At 38.0% G+C, this 8,468-nt stretch overlaps 1 long non-coding RNA gene across 1 annotated transcript; it reads right to left on the minus strand.

Moving 5' to 3' along the window:
- Positions 1-4,374: 4,374 nt before the first annotated feature.
- Positions 4,375-5,080, minus strand: LOC136251702 (uncharacterized). Its single transcript, XR_010699161.1, has 3 exons — positions 4,835-5,080; positions 4,744-4,786; positions 4,375-4,576 (listed from the first exon to the last, which is right to left on the minus strand). It is a non-coding gene; the product is annotated as an uncharacterized lncRNA (long non-coding RNA).
- Between the last annotated feature and the right edge of the window lie 3,388 nt (positions 5,081-8,468).

Raw genomic sequence — 8,468 nt, forward strand, 5'->3', positions numbered from 1 at the left:
GGGCGAGGTGGGAGTAAAAAGTCAGCATAATGTCTACAATGTGATATGATGAATTATTTTGAATAGCATTATTAATCTATGTTCATTTCGCCTATCAGCAAGAGAACTCCAGCCAATTAAGATTAGTAAGCATGTTGGATACACTGAGTAGTTGTTAAATACAAATCTAGCAGACCTCCTTTACACAGACTCTAGGGTTTGAATGTTTTTCTGCATGTATCGCAACTAAATAGTTGAGGCATAGTCAAGAATTGACCTTACCATACTTTAGTAACAGGTGACTTTGATGTTGACGGGGCGTGATTTAAGATTTCGCTGGAGAAGCTCTTAACATTGTTAGTCTTTGTTGTAATCTGTCTTATATGCTCATTTCATGTTAGTTGTTGGTCTATAGTAAACTCAAGTGCAGTGGAAATGTATAGAAGGATAAAGTATGCTTTGGGACTATGAAAAATGTACTTTGATAACTACTTTATCTGTTTGGTTCTTTGTCTGTTAATACATGCATGCTTGCTATAACTGCATGAATGACTTCAATTCAGAACTCCCATAGCTATAGCTATATGTAGCCATTAAAGCATACAAGTGCACAGTTGTGATTCTACAGCAAATCAGGGGCGGATCCGGGGGGGTTCAAAGGGTTCCATGGAACCCCCCTTTTGCAAGAGCTTCTCTTACTCGAGATACTCTAATAGAGCAGTCACAGTAGTCTTTTGAGGAGCAGTGTAGCAAGCTATGTATCTAGTTATAAATAAGGAAATATAGTTGGTGAAGACATCTATGGTGAGGGGCAGCTATTATCAGCAGGTAATGACCTTTTTTTTTTTTGGTCTTCAGTTTACAGCTAGGCTGAAGTTGCAATTCCAAAGTGGAACCCCCCTTTTTAAAAGTCTGGATCCGCCCCTGCAAAAATGAAAAACTTTTTGTAAATTTGGGGTTAGCTGTCCTTATGAAGTGATGGCTACATCTCCTGTTGCCACTAAGTACCATATGGGACTGTCTTACAATAACTCTTGCTTAACTTCCTTCAGCCATGCCCATACTATGTAATAGCTGGAGTGACAAAGGAATTTTCATTGGGCAGTATCAGGTACTCAGCCTTGATATGGAGAAAATTAAAAACTGAGTACATAACTAGACAGAGAACTCATCAAGCAACTTATCATCAACATGTGATCAGTATCAGCTCACATGAAAAGCAGTTATTATAGAATTGCAAAGCACTTGACAGGTGCTGCTACATCCAATAAACATCCCTCCTATTCTTCATCAGGTTCATTGATACAAACAGATTAAAATAGCTTTTAGCTGGTCAGGATATCGCCAATATGTATTTATTTGCCTGCATCTAATGCCATGCTGTGCTTATGTGAGAATGCAGAAAGAACTCTGGGTCCCAGATTGGGTGGCTCCTTGAGAACTTGTGGGTATCAAATCAGTTGTAAGTGACCTGCTACATTCTCTTAGCTGATTAAATGTATATAAAAAAGAGAATGTTCATGCACAGACTGAATATTTAGAAAAAGATTTTGCTATTTGTTTACTAAAACTCTGACAATAAAATTATAATAATGTGCTCGCATGATGGCCTACTTATGCACACTTTATAACTAACAAGTTAATAATATAACATATAGAAGTCAATATCTTTGTCTTGCCAACCACAAAATCTGCCTGCATGTATGTAAAATTTAAAAATGAACTGAAGTCATATGGCTAAGAAGCTGAACTTGAATTTATGCCTATGAAATTAAAACCCTTTACTGAAAGTAGTACTTTCAGTTAGAGAAAACAAATAGTTTACTGTAATACGAGTATGAGAAAAATTAGGAATTTTAAACTAGAGTATATAGGGATCAACTAACAAAAGAAGTGAATATCCCTACTGTGCATTTCAACCACAACACAACTCACTTCTTGTTACAGTAATAATATTAGGGCCGCCCACAGGGGGCAACTGAGACATTTTTCCCCGGGCCCCAGCCTGAAAGGGGCCCCAGGAGGCCCCATGAAGGGTCCCTTGAATACCTGTTTAAAAGATTGATATACTCTAATAGAGCAGTCAGATCTAAATACTCTAATAGAGCAGTCCAGTATTCTTCAGAGGAGCAGTGTAGCAAGCTTATAAATAAAGAGAAATGGTTGGTGAGGGGTAGTTATTGTCATTGTCAGCATGTGATGTTTTTTTTTTTTGGTCTTCAACTTACAGCTTGGATGAAGTTGTGATTCAGAATGGAAACCTCCTTGCCCCTGGGGCCCCACTTTAACTCTTTCCCTGGGCCCCTTAATTTCTCTGGGCGGCCCTGAATAATATACTAACTCAAGCTGTTTCAGTACTTGGTGCACTATAATTATTCTAGTTGATCTCTACTATAGTTTAAAATTCCTAATATTTTCTTATACTTGTTTCTGTTATTTTTATAGAACTGGTCACAGTGATCAATCTTCGTAACTAGTTTGCTTCATAAAGATGAATTGATGTAGCTATGGGAAGTCAATCAAAGAAGATGCCATCAATTTTTTCGTTGAACATAAACTGTAATTTTGCACATAGATTGGTGTACTGATATTCTACAACAATTGGTTTAATTGATTGATTTATATGCTTTATTGTTTAAGACAAGTATACAGGAAATAGATAAGGGGTCTAGATGCAGGGGTACCAAGAAGCTTTAAACCAGCTGGAGCCTTGGCAAGGCAAGGCAAGCACACACACAAAACGAAACAAAACACACACACATAACTACATCAATTATTAGAATTGATTCATTTAACAGATCTGACAGATCCCACAGTTCTGAGGAGCGAGCATTGAAAATTCTGTATGAGAAGGATATTGCAATTCTGGAAGCTTCATCAAAAATTGGCTTAATAGCTCTGGTTGGTAACTTCCATGCACAAGATACGTTGGTCAGTATCGCAGGTGTAAAGTTCCCTAAGCAACCAACCTATATTGTAACAAGTTGATGTTCTAAAAACCAGGTGCCATGCAGCCTAGTTTCTGGTTTATACCATGCTGTTTCTCATAGTGGCATGTCTGTGTGTTAGTGTTGTTTTCAAACTTGAGGCTGGTTTTTGGGTGATGTTATTTCATGGGCCACGCCCTACTCCTTTGTTGTCCCTACTATACAGTACTGTCGTACTATACGTTGTGTTTCTTATCAGGTCTCAACTCATGTACTGCTCCACATTCTGGCATCCGCATTTAGTGAAAAATATCAATAACCTAGAACATCTTTAGAGACGAGTCACAAAGTATATTCTGAACGATTACATTACCGACTATAAAACTAGACTTCTCAAACCACATCTTTGAGCTTTCAGAAATCATGTTTTTCATCAAATCTATCAAAAATCCAACCAATAGTTTCAATATTCACCATTTAATTTCCTTTTCTACCAGTGTCAGATCAGGAGGCTTCAAATTACATCACAATCCCTCTACCACTAACAAGTAACGACACTTTTACTTTGTAAGGGTCTGTCATTTATGGAAAGCACTTCTATTAATTGGCATTAATCTGTCTGTTGACACTATCAGGAACAGAGTTAAGTCTCATTTCTGGGATCATTTCACTCATAAATTTGATCCCCTCAATCCTCATACACTGCACTACCTCTGCCTCTGTAGTTGGTGTGTTACTGATAATCTCTTAATTAACTACACACTGTTATAGACTATTTATCATGTGATCTTTTTATCACTTTATAATAACTACTTTTGGCTGTAAGCATAACTTTATTACACCATTTGCATTGTCATACTTGTATCTGTGTGTGTACCTGAGCTAATGCTTGTGTGCATATGTGTACTGTAAAGCATTAATAAATAATAAAAAAATATATATGTACTCCAGAAACCTAATACAGTGTCATAGAAATTAAGCTGGCATGTCCCAACCTAATCTCGTAGGCCAGGTCTTTGAAATCCTCAACACTCGGTATAAGCACCTGCACCTTATACTAAAGGCATAAGATTGTGGATTTGGCCTGCTAAGCTAAGTTACATGGGCATACAAGCTAATCTCCACAATTATATAAACTCTGTATGACTTTGCAAAAAGTTTGATTTACTCAGGTGCACACTAGTAGGCATAACTCAATTATACATTCAGTTTACACAAGTATGTATGAATATGATATACTATAATTGTATATCCTGTGTATTACAAATTGACTGCTATATACTGGTGTGTATACGTCATGTGTACATATGTAATAGATATACGCAATGTAGTATAGCTTACCACAGCTTGTTGGCATGGTTATGTGGGCACAGTACATACAGCTAACTTATTATTAAATTCTATGTATTCTGTGCTATTTTTTAAGAATTTATGTATAAAAATGTAATTCAATAAACTGTAACACACACAACAACAGCTCCATTGTCACCCCAAGTGGCATTAATTTAAGCATGCCTTTATGTAGAATTACATTTATATAGAAAAAAAAACACATTAAGATGTTCCCTGTCATGGTGGCTTTTCTTCATCTACACCAGGCCTGACCCAGTTGGTGGTTGCTGTACATCAATTCAAGCCATACATGTAGTACTATTTTCACCAGGCTGCATCTGCCAAGACATAGTTATTTTAAAGAGCACATAGGCTACAATTACCAGTATAAAATTTACGGTACAACTGTATAACTGACTGAAAGAAACTGCAAAAGAACAGTTGTAAAGTTGTAAATGCTCAGAACAGTTGTAAAGTTGTAAATGCTCAGACATACAGTACTTACCAGTTGTATGTCATACAGCTTCAGTTCTCTTCGCTGACTGAATCTGCAAAGGATATAAGTTGTTAGTGAACAAATGCTAGTGAAAACTTACCAGCTGTCCATCATACAACATGGGTACTCTCTGTTGAGTGAATCTGCCAAGGATATTGGTCATTATTACACAAAGGCCGTGGTCATACTTAGCAGTTGTCCGTCATAAACTTGGGTACTCCTTGATGGCCGAATGATATTGGTTGTTAGTGCACAAAAGGCTATTGCAAGTTGTCCGTCATACAAAGACCATGGTCATTATTGTCCATTGAACAACTTGAGTATACTTTGCTGATTGAATCTGTCAAGAATATAAGCTGTTATTAGTATCTAATCAAAAACAGCCAAGCTGTAAAAAAAGGAGTGCGGCCATTGAAAAGGCTATGGTGAAAAAAGATGTGAAATCCAAGGTGGCGGCCAAGAAATGGCTGTGATGGTAGGTTAATGGTAAAAATTTTAATAACAACAATTCAGGTGAATTTGGTGCCGCTTGGTCAATTGGCACAAAATTCACCAGAATTGTCGTTATCAAAATTTTTACCATTAACCTACCATCACAGCCATTTCTTGGCCGTCACCTTGGATTTCACATCTTTTTTCACCATAGCCTTTTCAAGGGCCGCACTCCTTTTTTTACAGCTTGGCTGTTTTTGATTAGATTTCACTTCTTTTTGTATTTGTATACCCCAAAGCCGGCCTATGGCCAGCTTTGGGGCTTTTTAACCTATATATTTTTCTTTACCACAGGAAAAAGAAAAAGATGAAGCAGATTTTATAAATACTTTAACTCATTCTGATTTTATCAGAAAATGTACAAATTATATATATAATGCATATATCAAGAGTTCATTATAATTATTATGAATTCTTGCATATATTTATTTTACATGTCAATTAATCCCCACAGGATAATTTGCAGCTGATCTCTCTACTGGATGACTTGAAATGTAGGTGAACTCTCTACAGGGTGATCTGCTTGTACGTAGATGAACTCTTTACAGGATTCTCTCTACAGGGTGACTTGTTTCTAGCTGAACTCTCTACAGGTGATTTATTTGCAGCTGAACTCTCTACATGGTGGTTTCTTTGTAGCTGCACTCTCTACAAGGTAACTTCTTCTAGCTGAACTCTCTACAGGGTGACTTGTTTCCAACTGATCTCTCTACAGGGTGATCTGTTCATAGCTGAACTTTCTACAGGGTGATTTGTTTGCAGCTGAACTCTCTGCATGGTAGTTTCTTTGTAGCTGAACTCTCTACAGGGTGATTTGTTTGTAGCTGAACTCTCTACAAGGTAACTTCTTCTAGCTGATCTCTCTACAGGGTGGTTTGTTTGTAGCTGAATTCTGTACAGGTAATTTGTTTGCAGCTGAGCTCTTTACAGAATGGTTTCTTTGTAGCTGAACTCTCTAAAAGGTAACTTCTTATAACTGATCTTTCTACAGGGCAATTTGTTTGTGGCTGAATTTTCTATATGGTGATTTCTTTGCAGCTGAACTCTCTACATGGTGGTTTCTTTGTAGCTGAACTATCTACAAGGTAATTTCTTCTAGCTGACCTCTCTACAGGGTGATTTGTTGTAGCTGAATTCTGTACAGGTGATTTGTTTGCAGCTGAGCTCTTTACAAAATGGTTTCTTTGTAGCTGAACTCTCTACAAGGTAACTTTTCTAGCCGATGTCTCTACAAGGTCACTAGTTTGTAGCTGAACTCTCTACATGGTGGTTTCTTTGTAACTGAACTTTCTACAAGGTGACTCCTTCTAGCTGATCATTCTACAGGGTGATTTGTTTGTAGCTGAACTCTCTACAGGGCAATTTGTTTGCAGCTGAACTCTCTAAATGATGGTTTCTTTGTAGCTGAACTCTCTAACTTCTTCTAGCTGATCTCTCTACGTGGTGGTTTCTTTGTAGCTGAACTCTCTACAAGGTAACTTCTTCTAGCTGAACTCTCTACAGGGTGACTTGTTTCTAGCTGATCTCTCTACAGGGTGACTTGTTTCTAGCTGAACTCTCTACAGGTGATTTGTTTGCAGCTGAACTCTCTACAAGGTAACTTCTTCTAGCTGATCTTTCTACAGGGTGATTTGTTTGCAGCTGAATTCTCTACAAGGTGATTTATTTGCAGCTGAACTCTCTACAAGGTGACTTCTTCTAGCTGAACTCTCTACAGAGTGATTGATTTTTTTGCAGCTGAACTCTCTACATGGTGGTTTCTTTGTAACTGAACTCTCTACAGGGTGATTTGTTTGTAGCTGAACTCTCTACAGGGTGATCTGTTCATAGCTGAACTCCCTACAAGGTAACTTCTTCTAGCTGATCTTTCTACAGGACATATTTGTTTGTAGCTGAGTTCTCTACAGGGTGATTTGTTTGCAGCTGAACTCTCTACATGGTAGTTTCTTTGTAGCTGAACTCTCTACAATGTGACTTCTTCTAGCTGATCTCTCTACAAGATGACTTGTTTCTAACTGAACTCTCTACAGTGTGATCTGTTCATAGCGGAACTTTCTACTGGGTGATTTGTTTGCAGCTGAACTCTTTGCATGATTGTACAAGGTAACTTCTTCTGGCTGATCTCTCTACAGGATAATTTTTTTGAGCTGAACTCTCCACATGATGGTTTCTTTGTAGCTGAACTCTCTATTAGGTACCTTCTTCTGGCTAATCTGACTACAGGGTGACTTGTTTGTAGCTAAATTCCCTACAGAATAACTTGCAATGTAATATAATTGAGTAAATTATAAATGCAGCTAAATACTTTATTAGGGTGACTGTTCTATTAGAGTATCTCGATCTTGCATTTGTTACATGTAGTTGTCTTTCGAATCATGACTCAGTGGTTTGTAATCCGATTCTTCTGTACTACTGCAAGGACTTTCTATGATGATTATTCCAGCTACATACTGATTTTCAGCTCGTTGCTCTAAGCGGTTTGCCTGGTAGACACGAAAACTATTAGTTTTTTATTCATAAAAAATCGATCGCGTAATTTTGACACAGGTTGGGTTTTGTGTCATATCTCCATGGTCTTTATCCCGATTCCTTTCAAACAACAAAAAGGCACTCCTACGATGGTTGCTCCATCTACATATCAATTTTCAACTGATTCCTCAAAGGAGTTTACCCTGTAGGCGTGACAGACCTTCGACCTTATTTTACGCAAATAATCGGTCATAACTCCGTGAATGTTCATCGGATTCCTACTAAAGTTGGTACGGGAATCCGCCTTAATGAGCGCTTTAAGTGTGCCAAATTTCAGCCCGATCCGAGCACGCATTCGTGTTTTATGGCGGATTTTACGAAGTGTGCGAAATGAAGAAGAAAAAAACGAAGAAATTAAAACGAAATTTTGTTCGCTCGTATCTCGGAAATGGCTGGAGCGATTTTCTTCAAATTTGGTGTGTAGACTCCCCTAGCTGGCCGGCACGTCTGTAGCAAATTTGGTTCCAATCGGATAAGGGATCACAGAGCTACATAGGTGTGAAAATTGCGTTTTCTTTCTTCCTGTTAATATACTCACGGGTAGTACGCCGGCTTCTTGGGCCGCACGACACACTACCGTGTGTCTTGATGCAAAGGCCATGATCATACTTACCGGTTGTCTGTCATTACAACTTCAGTACTCTTTGCTGACCAAATCTACCAAGGATATCGGTTGTTAGTGCACAAAGGTCATCGTACAACTTGAGTACTCC

Source organism: Dysidea avara, chromosome 3 (assembly GCF_963678975.1).
Source record: "Dysidea avara chromosome 3, odDysAvar1.4, whole genome shotgun sequence".
NCBI lineage: Eukaryota > Metazoa > Porifera > Demospongiae > Dictyoceratida > Dysideidae > Dysidea > Dysidea avara.